Raw genomic sequence first — 12,918 nt, 5'->3', positions numbered from 1 at the left:
TTTTCCGCCCCTGTGCTGTTTGAGGTAGAGAATTGGAGTGAAGGGGAAGACAGGTGAAATTCAGTTTCACAGGAGAAACTGCCTTGCTGGCAAGAACATGATCTTTGGATCTAACCCGGTAGAAGGTAGATATATCTGCTGCATGGTATGCCTTCTCCTGCCAGTTCTTTCTCTGGATCTGCCCAGAATACTTGACACGCTCGCTGAGTACAAACAATGAGAGGCCTTTGCTGCCCTTCAACACAGCGCACATATTTTCCTATACGGTTGTTCTGCGAAAGGTCAGATTCTCCGCTAGATAGAGAAGGCGCTCGGTAATTCTGTAAGCATAGCACCACCTATTGATGAAGAAAGGCAGTGCAATTAAAATATGTTGAATTTTGGTGGAAGGGGGATTGTATTTTCACCGATTTGTGGAATTGGTTTGTTCTAGTGTTCCCTTGAAGCTGTTGATTCCTTATGAAGGATTTCTCAGCGAGAATGCACTATAGCACAGAAAGAGACATCCAGTCTTCTTTGGCATATAACTTTCCTACAACAAATAATTCCATAGCAATAGAACAGCGGGGCAATGTTGTCTCCCGTTAAAATGGGCACTATTTACCAGGTGGGGGTATTACCACCATCCCATGAAATCTTCAGCAACCCATTTCTACCCATTAAAGAGACCAGCGACTGTTTTTTCTCCAGGTATGTTGGCAACCGGACAGTACAGCCCTACAGAGATTTAATTTGTAGGAACCCAAGAAAAGGGAGACTGAAACTTGAAATCACCAACAAAATTTTTACAAGGTATCCCCCAAATCTCCACCAAAGTGAAATAAAAATGATATATTTCATTAGAGTCCACACTAGGAAATGGTACGTCCCACCGAAGCGAGCTCTTAGTTGTGTGTGATAATAATGGAAGCAGCAATAGATTTGGGCAAAGTTCGAGTTTCCTGTCCCTTTTGAACATGGGTAACTGGAAATAGTAAAGAAAATAATCATTAAAATCATACTAAATCCATTCACAATCTGAACTTAGATATGCAAGCCGCTTTTCTTCCAATCATGCATAAAGGTAAAAGCCAAAATATATCCCAGAGTTTAAAAACTCAGATTTTCAGCGTGTCACAAATTGAATATTGTAATAGGAGATAAAAATATAAAACCATCATCTACTTCCACAGATGCTCAAAACCATAAGTAACCATATCCCTGGTATCAGTTACAGAAAGTTATAGCGTTTCTTATATGTTACTTCGCATAACTTTTATGTTATGCGAAGGCTACCAATGGCTACCAATCCTGATCCTCCTTGATCTGAGATTGCAAATGCCTTAGCAGACCAGGTGCTCGGGAGCAGCAGCAGCAGCAGCAGCAGCAGAAGGCCATTGCTCTCACATCCTGCATGTGAGCTCCCAAAAGCATCTGGTGGGCCACTGCGAGTAGCAGAGTGCTGGACTAGATGGACTCTGGTCTGATCCAGCTGGCTCGTTCTTATGTTCTTCTGTTCTTAGCTCATTATGGAAGAGATACGTTCTGGAGGTTAAGAACATAAGAACATAAGAACAAGCCAGCTGGATCAGACCTCCAGACCAACTCTCTCTTCGCAGTAATAAAGTCTGACTCTATACAGGATGTCATGGCTAAATTCTCCGATCCTGGTATTCAAGGCATTCATCTAGTAGAAGAGATCAAGATTAATGTGCAATCAACTACTCAGTCGTCTATTCAGTACTTAAAGCTATCGAAGGTGGTGGCCATCCCACCTCCTGTGGCAGCATATTCCAAACACCAATCACACGTTGCATGAAGAAGTGTTTCCTTTATTAGTCCTAATTCTTCCCCCCAGCATTTTCAATGAATGCCCCCTGGTTCTAGTATTGTGAGAAAGAGAGAAAAATGTTTCTCTGTCAACATTTTCTACCCATGCATAATTTTATAGACTTCAATCATATCCCCCTCAGCCGTCCTCCTCTCCTCTCAGGTTAATTCTTATGTCGCAACATACTCCTGGGTTTGCCCCTTGTTAAGTAGTATTCATTCACTGTAGTGGTAACTGGTTAGGAAATCACGTGGGATTTCCACCATGGATCTGAGAGAGATGGGAACTAGCTAAAAATGTCATGAAGGACAGCCTGGCGAGAGAGTTTGAAATGAGAAAGGTGATCGTTCAAACCACAGCTGGATCCCCATAAACCCAAGGGCCTTACAGGTTTAAGAAGATTTCATTCCTACATCTGTTCTTTGTTAATAATTTGAGAGCGATGTTTCACTTGAGAGTGGAATTAATGAAAACTTATAAATAAAACGGTAGCCCTGAGATGGAGCTAGCAGGGTCGCTTTCCTGGCAGATGGTTTCAGCTGTTTGAAAGAGATGAGTCAACATTTCTCCTTAGAGCTGTAGTGCTGTTTCCAGCACCAGTCTTCGTGAATATAAGATAAGAAATGTCTTCACTTGATACTCCAGGGACCCAGGAAGCCCTTCCCATTTTACTGACCGTAAGCTGGGAAACTCCTACATAGTTTTCCCTAGCATAAACCTTTCAGATCCTTCAGTTGACCTGCGTCAACGCACATAGCTAGGAAGGGTTAGTCTTTAGCTCATGAGTTTGTAGAATTGAAAGGATTTTCAGCGTATCTAGACACCGCAGTTCCGCAATGGCGATATGGTGATACAAATCCGTTGCTTGGCGTAGTGACCCACTTAAAACCCAGAGCAAACCGATCAGGGGTCTGCAACCCGGCTCCCAGAGCGCGTAAACTCTTCAGCCTTATACTGTGGCTCACATGGCCTGGAGGTCAGAGGCATGGGCGTGTCCCTCCAGCCCTCCAGAGCAGTGCTGGAAGGAAAGTGAGTGGAAGGGTAGAGACAGAGCCTTTTCCGTCCCCTCCACTCACCTCTCCTTTGGCACTGCTCTGGAGGGCTGGAGGGACACGCCCACGCTGCCTCCAGCCTGGAGGTCAGAGGGTATGGAGTGTCCTCCAGAGCAGCCACCATCCCCCTCTGCATCCCATGGGGGGGTTCCCTACTCGGTGTTCCCGCCTCCCAGCTCTGGTAGAAAAAGGTGAGTGGAGGGCTGAATTGGAGTGGCTCCATGCATTTCCGGTAGATCTTGAGGGCCGGTGAAAAAATGGTTCCAAATGGCTCTTTGGATGGTAAAGGTTGCCGACCCCTGAAATAGATAAAACTGCAAACGTCCGAGAACCGTTTTCTTAGGCTACTGTCAGAGTGTTGCCAGCAGGCTCGGGACAGCTGCTCCCCTCCAGGGGCCGGGAAGGCTCCCTTGGGCCTTCAGCCCCAGCTCTGCCCCGGCCTTGAGCCTGTGGCAGGCTCCTGGGCCAACTGCTCTTTCAGGCCGGCTGCACCTTCAGGTCACGTGGGGGGCACAATTTTGCACCCCCCACATGACCAAATGGGTGGTGCCCGGGGTCAATTGGCCCTCGTGTCCCTCTGGCAGATACGCCCCTGAGCAAAGAGTGATTTGACCCAAGGACACCTGCTGAGCTGAGGCAAGGTGGGGATTTAACCCTGCTCTCCCAGCTCCTAGTCTCACAAAAAAAGCACCGCCTTGTAGAGGGGCTGTGGCTCCGTCTTGAAGAGGTCCCTAGGATTCAATCCCCAGACATCTCCTAGTCAATGTGAAGGAGCATTTCCTCCTGAGACCCCGGAGAGCAGCTTCCAGCCTACGTAGACAATAATGACCTTAAATTGAATCCAAAACCTTTATTGGCACATTAGGGAGGTTCCGAGTAAAAATATAGTATTAATAAGATAAATAGACAGGAAGTCCAGATTTAGCGGTTAGATATTACATGGCATTGTTGAATTCATTGCTGCTTGGCCAAAACTTGGCAGCTGAGTCTGTTGTGCCACATTCATTCATTCATTCATTGAATTTATACCCCAACTATCCCCCGGAAGGTAAGTAATGATAATGGATGTTAGTCCGGCCAGCCCCTTGAAAATGCCCGGTGGAAGAGGCTGGCTGTCTTACAGGCCCTCTGGAAGAACTCCAGATCACGGGGCCCTGATCTTCAGCTCCCACCAGGTTGCCCTCCCATTCCACAACGAGAAGTCCTAGTCCTCGTCGAGGCCAGCCCGACATTCTTCCGGGCGGGGATTACCAGCAAGTTCTCCTCAAGAGCAGGAGGGACCTGATTGAAGTGATATATGTGGAAAGGTGGTCCCTAATATATCGAACAGTAATAAGGAAAGCCACCTTAGCTCATCAGAATGCCATTCTTACTGTAGAAGTAATGGGTTAATGAACTTTGACCAAATGAAAATCTGGTAAAAGGACAGCACTGAGGAAAGGAATTATGCCGATTTTTATTGCTCAAAGGGTCCAAATTCAACGCATTAGCATTAGTCACGCATATCAAAGAAGAAAAGAATGCCTGGCGGTGGCCAAGTGGTAGGCGTGTGTGCAATGTGCCAGGCATGCACCAGTGCAGAGCGTGGCGGGCAGGGCGCCTGCGTGCAGGCGCGGCTACACCCGCTCCGGCCCTCTCATGGCTGGTAAGCAGAAATCTGTTTCAGAGGGGATGTCCGTGTTCCTGCTCTGTCGTCAACGGCCAACCTCTTTTTCCAAAGATGACTTCTTTGTACCCTTCCCTCCTGTTTTCTTTCCAGAGTGCGAGTTTCTCTCAAGCCGAGGTCCTCTCTTTCTTCATGAGGAGCGACCCTTCTGTTCAAGCTCTCTCAGGGGAGCGGCCACTGCATGACGGCGTGGGCGGACAGGTCATGGCTTCACAGCTTACCTAAGCCGTGCAGGCACAGTGGAGCTCGGGACGGTACTCTGATCTCCCAGGAGCTTTGGATGCACCACCCCTGCATCGGAGCCTCCACGGGCTCAGGAAACGAACAGCGGGCGTCTATACCTTTAGTAGCCCAATATCGCTTTGCAAAAGACTTGAGGAGCTGTCTGCAGTTAAGTATGATGTCCCGGTACCCCTTAGCCGATTTATCGGATAGAACATTCCACGTTGGACAAGAACCACAGCGCCCTGGCGGTGGCTGCCAGCGAAAACACCGGCTGCTCTCCTCCTCCTCGGCCTCCCAAGCCCAGGGCAGGCGACTTCCGCGATTAGGGCAGCCCTCAGCAGCGATTGCTGGATGGCGAAGGCACCGGCGTGAGCTCGTGACGCGCGTTGGAGAAACACACTTCCGGCAATGGAGAACTGCAGGCTGCATGGCGAGGTAGAGTGGGTTCTGCCGAGATAGTCGAGAGACCTCCCAGGGATGCCAGGCCCGAATTGTTGGGAATCCCCTCCTCCCTGCTCCATTGTCCGCCGCTGCTCTGGCCAATAGCAGCGCCCTAGGGGCGGCTAAAACTCCGTCCCTAGGAGCGCTGTTCGCATCAATGCCCGCCCTGCAGCTCCCCAACCGGCATAAGCGGCCCGACACCTTCGCTCTCGAGTGGGGTTTTCGTCACCATCCCCTTTCCCGAACTACATACCTTCCCATAAAGGCCTTCCGGCGTGCGCCCAGGCCTGGGGCACACCTGCCCTGCGACTCCAGGCGATTAGCACAGGGCGGTCAGCCTGGCGGCCTTCTGGTCCGTCGCAGGGAAAATATCGTCAGCGATGGCTGGCGTATCTTCCTGCCCTGGGGACGTTAGATGCGAACAGTCCGAGAGTCTATCAGCGTTAATATCGTAGTAATGCCCCAGCGTGGCCACGTCTTGGAAAACTGACACTCCTGAGTTGTGGCGGGGAGTTTAAAAAACAACCGTGGCTGCAGCATCACATCACTTCCAGTGAGAAAAATGGCATTGACCTAAGATATCTCTAGAATTTGCCGAAACTCAATGGGTAAAACCATGAGTTTCCAGCAATCCTAGTCTATCCTATCAATTTATCATAGAGTTCCTAGGTGCAAGGGTACCCATGTTCCGGTGATCGCATTGCATTCCGCATCGGTCCACAGTCCTCGCCAGTTTACCGTTGGACATACTCATACCGTTATGACAGGATTTGGGTGGGTAGAGGACCAGCTATCATTCCATGAGGCGCATATCACCACTGGTTGGCCATTCCTGATACCGAATATTCCTCAATATTCTGTAAATGGTGGAGTATTGCCATATATTTACAGTTAGTTGATGTTCAACAGGTGATGCAACTTGATTTCCAGAGCACCTACTTGACAGTGATTGACAGTTAGCATTCTGTTTAACATCTGACAATAGTTCTAGAGTGGTAGCAACATTTGTGCGCCTGCCAAAATAAAAGGGATCTGTGGAGGAAAATGGTAGATCTTAGAGAAAAGCGTGTGCTTCCAGGATCTTTTGTCTTTAAGGTGCCTCCTAGACCAGTGATGAACCTTTTTTTAGAGACTGAGTGCCCAAATTGCAACCCAAACCTCACTTATTTATGCCAAAGTGCCAGCCCGACAATTTAACCTGAATGCTGGTTTTAGTTTAGAAAATGGTTGGCTCCCTCTTCCTCCACCCACCAGCAGGCAGAGGGCCAGCTAGCCTCCAGCAAGTCCCGCACACGGCTCTGTGCCTCTCTGGCATCTCTGCCTCCTCTGTGCCCCCCTGGACCCAGCCTCCCTCCCTGGACAGCACAGGCACCCAGGCCGCCCAGCCGAGTCCTCCTGCTCACCGTGGTGCTTGGCGCCGTGGGTAGCTCCAGTATTGAGCCAGCCTAGATGTGTTTGGGGTGGGTGGGTGATTTTCCGCCCCCACGCCAACCCGAACTCTGTGTGCGGCGTGCCCACAGAAGGCTCAGAGTGCCACCTCTGGCACCCGTGCCTTGGGATTATATCACTGCCTAGACCCCGTGCCTGGATTCTGGCGCGAAATGCCTTTGCTTTTAGCACATCTGACCCGTATTTGAAATCTGAAATGCAATATTATTTGACGAATGCTCCGGAATGGGGGTCGAGGTCTGACCCTCCCCTGGAGGCCTGCCGAGGTGGAAGCTCTGCGGAGCGACAAGCCTTCAAAGCGTTTGGCGTCTGAGATGACAGTTCAGTTCCACGTTTGCCACAAAGTGGGAATTTTGCAGGCAGGTTTAAAGACATACCGTTTTAAATAGCAGCCTCAATAGACCTCATTGCCCTGACCTTGTCAGTGTCCGGCTCCTAAGCAGAGTCCTCCCTGGTTAGTTACTGTATAGAGGCAAGCAGTGGCAAACGACCTTATAAATCTTTTGCCCTGACCTGGATTGCTCAGGCTGGCCAGGGGCCTGCCCTGCGGCTCTCCAGATGTTCATGGACCTACAAATCCCATCAGCCCTGCCAGCATGGCCAATTGGGGAGCTGATGGGATGTGTAATCCATGAGTGAAGAGCCCTGATCCAACCCCTGAGCTGGCCTGATCTATCTCAATGAAGCTAAGCAGGAACGGCCCTGGTGAGTACTTGGATGGGAGACCACCAAGGAAATCCAGGGTTGCTCGACAAGAGGCAGGCAATGGCAAAACCATCTCTAAGCATCACTTGCCAGCTATCCCAGGATCCCCAAGAATTTGGTTGCAGCTTTGGTGGCATACACAGGTGTTATTTATTTTTTTGAAATGCGATTGAATTTCAAAGATGTGAGTGTATGCCTTCCAGCTCTACCATGCATGCTTCTACTGAAAGACAAAGGCAGAAAGTGCAAGGTGACAAAGATAATAAGGCTGTAGACATCTCCTTCAGATGCTATAATATCCTATATGACGTGGTAAAGCGAACCTCACGGCACTCAGATGTGCATGGACTACGAAGTTCCCATCACCCCTGCCAACAATTGGCCAGGCTGGCAGGGGGCTGATGGGAATTGTAGTCCAATATCTGAAGTGTATACCTATATGGGCAATGTGATGAACTATAGAATACCAAAATACACTGTGCCCATCGGCCAACGACACTTATTACACGCAAAACCACGCACAGGGGAAAAGTGCAAGTACTCGATTCATATACAAAGGTGCAACACAAACATATGTGCAAACTACAAAGACTGTACATACAGACAACTCTTAATGTGCATCCTATTATTATAACACACAGTCCTTTCTTAGGTATTTAAGTCCTAAATGAATAGGACTTTTTCCCTGTGCTTGGTTTTGTGTGTAATAAATGTGGTTGGCCAATAGGCATAGTGTATTTTGACGTCTCCCTTCAGTCAGTTTTCGCAGGCGGTTGAATGCACTTGATGTAGATAAGAAAGGGTCTGCATTGAAGAAGGCTGTCCAAACCTCCTGTAATCCGTGCTTCGACTCATACAGGCTGTCGTTCCAAAATCACCAGGGACGCTTATTGAATCAGTGGTCTAGCAAAGTCAGTTTGCTGTTCATTAAGTGTAATTTCCATGCCCTCGATTTCAGCTTCCTCCTCGCGAGACTTCGCGAATATCCCAACTACGGCAAAAGAAGCCGCGAGGCCAGTCGGCGGAGAATCTGTGAATGTAGCCGGTCTCAGCTCGTACCTGGTAAGTCTCACAGTGTTTGATGAAACGCTCCCAGGTTGGTTGGAGGATATTGTAGTTTAAAAGAACACTCAGAGGAAATTTGGCCGGAGCTACTAGGGGAGGGGGGCAGAGGCATGGCTGGGCCATACTGCACCCATGGATAGAGGCATGGCTGGGCCACACTGCACTTGGGGCTCGCAAGGTCTCCTTGGAAGTGTAGTTCCCACCAGGCCGTTTTCAGCCTCAAGTGAACAGGCCGCTTTTTCCAGCCTGCACTTTCAGGCTGAGCTAAGGTAAGTGTGGGGGCCGGGGGCGATTTTCTGCCCCTCCCCCCGGCATGCACCCGGTGCAATGCACACACACCTGTCCCCTGGTAGCTCCACCTCTGGGGGGAGGGGCAAGGGAGGATAGGCAGCCTGGTATAGTCTGAATTAGTCAGATTGCAGAAGCTAAGCAGTATCAGTATTTGCAAGGAAGATCCTGCAGGAAACTATTGAAATTATTAAAACCACAACAATAAATTCAATGGATTATATCTAAAAACAGTAAAAGAGGGTACTTAATAAAATCAACAACTGGTGAATTAAAATATCAGATGCTGACTATATAAAGAAGCTGTCTGGTGGTACACAGCTAGCTGCAGCTAGCTTTCTGGTGGTACACAGGTGACAATTGGGGCTGGTAAGGTGAGGAGGCCAGGTAGAACTTCACAGTCATTTCTGCCACCAGTGCCTCAGCAGGCGCTTCAGCGTCCACGCAATTTCAAGCTTTTGTCTGAAACCCTAAGGACTGGAAACGTGCATTTATTGCGTTTAAAAATGAAAAGCTTCAAAGTGGGAATTTGCAGGATACTGGTTTGCACCCAGTTCTGGACTCCCAAATGCCCAAGGACCAAAGACATGGGTTCTTTGCAACCTTTTTACCATGATTTCTGGGATGCAATTCTGGGTTGCATCAATAAGAGTATCGTGTCTAGATCGAAGGAATTGTACCGCTCTACTTTGCATTGGTCAGACCTCACCTGGAGTACTGTATTCAGTTCTGGGTACCGCAGTTTAAGAAGGATATTGACAAGCTGGAACATGTCCAGAGGAAGGCAACCAGCAAAATAGTATTAATAGGACTGGAGTTCACGCCCCTCTGAAGAGAGGCTTAGGGGCTGAGGATGTTTAGTCTGGAAGCGAAGGTTAAGGGGGGGGACATGATACCCGGAACTTGAATATAAAGACATCCCGGAAAATAAAGACATAGTAGAGTTTTGCTGAAGTGCGAAATATAAGGCATCCCCCAAAAGTAAGACGTAGCAAAGTTTTTTGTTTGGAAGCATGCCCGACGAACAGAACACAGAAATATAAGACATCCCCTGAAAATAAGACATAGTGCATCTTTGGGAGCAAAAATTAATATAAGACACTGTCTTATATTCGGGGAAACATGGTAGCTATGTTTAGATATTTGAAGGGATGCCATGTCGAAGAGGGAGCAAGCTTGTTTTCTGCTGCCTCAGAGATCAGGACACGGAGTAATGGATTCAAGGTGCAGGAAAAGAGATTCCACCTAAACATTAGGAAGAACTTCCTGACCGTCAGGGCTGTTCAATGGTGGAATTCACTGCCTTGTAGTGTGGTGGAGTCTTCTTCTTTGGAGGTTTTTAAACAGAGGCTGGATGAACATATATGTCGGGGAATGCTTTAACGGTGTGTGTTCCTGCATTATTGGCAGGGGGGGTTGGGCCACGTGGCCTTTGGCGTCTCTTCCAACTCTACGATTCTACGATTTATATTTTTGCCTTCTCTTCCCTTCCCAGCAGAACAAAGCCACGGTGGCGCGCTCTCACAGCGCCGACTCGGAGGACAATTACGTCCACATGAACCCCGGCTCCTCGGCCCTGCTGAACACTGAGAGATCCAACGACAACTCCTACATTCCCATGAGCCCTGGGCCGCATCACCTGGACCTCATGGGGCTGTCCTCCTCGCCTGCCTTCCCCGTCCACAAAGGGAGCGCCAGCTCCCAGCCTCTTCGGCGGATGAGCGAGATCCAGCCCCCACCGGTCAACCGCAACCTCAAACCGGACCGCAAAGGTACGGCCCAACCAGCCTTACGTCCATTCTGCAATCCCATGTTCTGACAACCAAGGGGACGTTTCTTATGTGGCTGTCCCAGAAAGCTTAACCCTGGGACGACACTACAAATGACTGATTGGCTAGTACAGGGGTCTGCCACCTGCGGCTCTCCAGATGTTCATGGACTACAATTCCCATCAGCCCCTGCCAGCATGGCCAATTGGCTGCACCCATGGATAGAGGCATGGCTGGGCCATACTGCACTTGGGGCTCGCAAGGCCTCCTGGGAAGTGTAGTTCCCACCAAAAAAGAACACATGAACGAGGCATATACTAGCCCAGGGGTCTGCAACCTGCGGCTCTCCAGATGTTCATGGACTACAATTCCCATCAGCCCCTGCCAGCATGTGGTGGCCCGTGGCGAAGGGGCTGATGGGAATTGTGATCCATGGCCTTCAGAGAAACGCAGGTAATCCTAGGCTAATGCCTCATTCATGTGTTCTTTTTTATTTTACCTCATTTATATCCCAGCCTTTCATCACAGCAGGGACCCAAAGCTGTTTATATCATTCTCCTTGCAAGGAAAGTTGCAAAGAGAGCCAGCGTGATGTAGTGGTTAAGAGCAGGCTCGCTCTAATCTGGGGAACCGGGTTTGCTTCCCCAGTCTGCCACTTGAGCTGTGGAGAACCAGATTAGCTTGTGTACTCCAACACATGCCAGTTGGGTGACCTTGGGCTAGTCACAGTTCTTCGGAGCACTCTCAGCCCCACCCACCTCACAGGGTGTTTGCTGTGGTGGGGGAGGGAAGGGAAAGGAGATTGTAAGCCCCTTTGAGTCTCCTATAGGAGAGAAAGAGGGGATATAAATCCAAATTCCTCCTGCTCTTCATCATCTTTTTCTTCCTTCCCTCCATTTTATCATCCTAATAACCCTGTGAGGTAGGGCAGGCTGACAGTGTGTGCCTGAACTAAGGTCACCCAGCAACCTTCCATGTAGGGTGACCAGGCAGTGCCTGGCGACCAGCGAAAGGGCTGTGGAAGGGGGGCAGGGTCCTCTGAGGAAAAAAAGTTAAAATAAAGCCTTGCCTACTTACAGGTAACCCTAGAATTCCTGGCAATTCCTAGAGTTGCTCAGAAATGACAGGGTAGTTCTAGAAATTGGCAGAAACTCTATGGTAAACTTATTCTATTGAAGGCTCCTTATCCCTCACTGGTGGAGTTCGTGGAAAGAGCTGTCTAGGTTGGGGTGTTGTGTGATTTCAGGGCCGTATGGCCGTGTTCTAGTAGCATTTTCTCCTGACGTTTCACCTGCATCTGTGGCTGCCATCTTCAGAAAATCTTCAGAGATTGCTGGACCGCAGATGGACTTCTGGTCTGATCCAATCAGGGCTCTTCTGATGTTCTTAAAGCAAGACAAAGATGATAATTTCACCACTTAGCATTTATTTATGTGGATTTCACCTTTGTTATCTCCCATCTGCGTCGGCAGCACACAATCCATGTTCTGACGTATCAGCAACCGGCAAGCGGAATATGACTGTTTTGTGCAAAGCCCGGTAAGAAACGGCGTTCAACCATAGCTCGCTCTTGACTCAAACCTCTTTCTCCTCCCAGCAAAGCCAACGCCTCTGGACCTGAGAAACAACACCATGATTGACGAGCTTCCTTTCAAATCGCCAGTCACGAAATCCTGGTCCAGGCCTGGGTGAGTGTGATACAAAAGGGGGCGGGGACACGTTGCATGGGCTGCTTGCTTCCGCACGGAGTTGTTGCGCCTCTTCGACTTCCTTCCAGTTGTCAAAAGCATCCACCTGACATCTTTCTCTGTTTGTCCCCTGTCCACGTTCCCCCTCACTTTCAGGGCCATTTCCAGATTTTGAGGGACCCTGGGCAGACAGTGTCCCGATGCTCACCTGCCCATCACCTGCCCCTCATACCTTTCCACCTCCACCTGTATACCGCCCATCTTCTCCCGCTCACAAATCTTCCCACTCCCCATTCTCAGTGACGTGGCCTTCCTGCACATTCGTGTCCCAACAGTGCTGGTTGCAGGGAAAGTGATTCCACCTAAAGATTAGGAAGAACTTTCTGTCAGGACTGTTCAGCAGCGGAATATGCTTCTTTGGAGGCTTTTAAACAGAGGCTGGATGAACGCATATCGGGAGTGCTTTGATGGTGTGTTCCTGCATGGCAGAGGGTTGGACTGGATGGCCCTTGGGGGTCTCTTCCAACTCTATGATTCTATGAGCAACATCGCCTCTGTGATCATGTGCCTTTCCCCAATGACACTGGGCAACTGAGAACATGGGTGGTGGAGCACTTGAAGCAGACAGACGGGGAAGGACATGCAGAGAGGTGGAAGGAGAGATGCATGGGTGGTTATCAGCAGCAATGGGCCTCTTTATTTTATTATATTTATGTCACCCTTCCCCTTTCTGTCTTCTCCTAGAACAGTGGTGGCAAAC

At 49.3% G+C, this 12,918-nt stretch overlaps 1 pseudogene; it reads left to right on the top strand.

Annotated features, from left to right (window-relative positions):
- Nucleotides 1-12,918, top strand: part of LOC125431248 — a 196,203-nt pseudogene that overhangs the window by 176,787 nt on the left and 6,498 nt on the right.

Source organism: Sphaerodactylus townsendi, linkage group LG04 (assembly GCF_021028975.2).
Source record: "Sphaerodactylus townsendi isolate TG3544 linkage group LG04, MPM_Stown_v2.3, whole genome shotgun sequence".
In the NCBI taxonomy this organism is placed as follows: Eukaryota; Metazoa; Chordata; class Lepidosauria; order Squamata; family Sphaerodactylidae; genus Sphaerodactylus; species Sphaerodactylus townsendi.
This window is presented reverse-complemented; position numbering and strand designations above follow the sequence as displayed.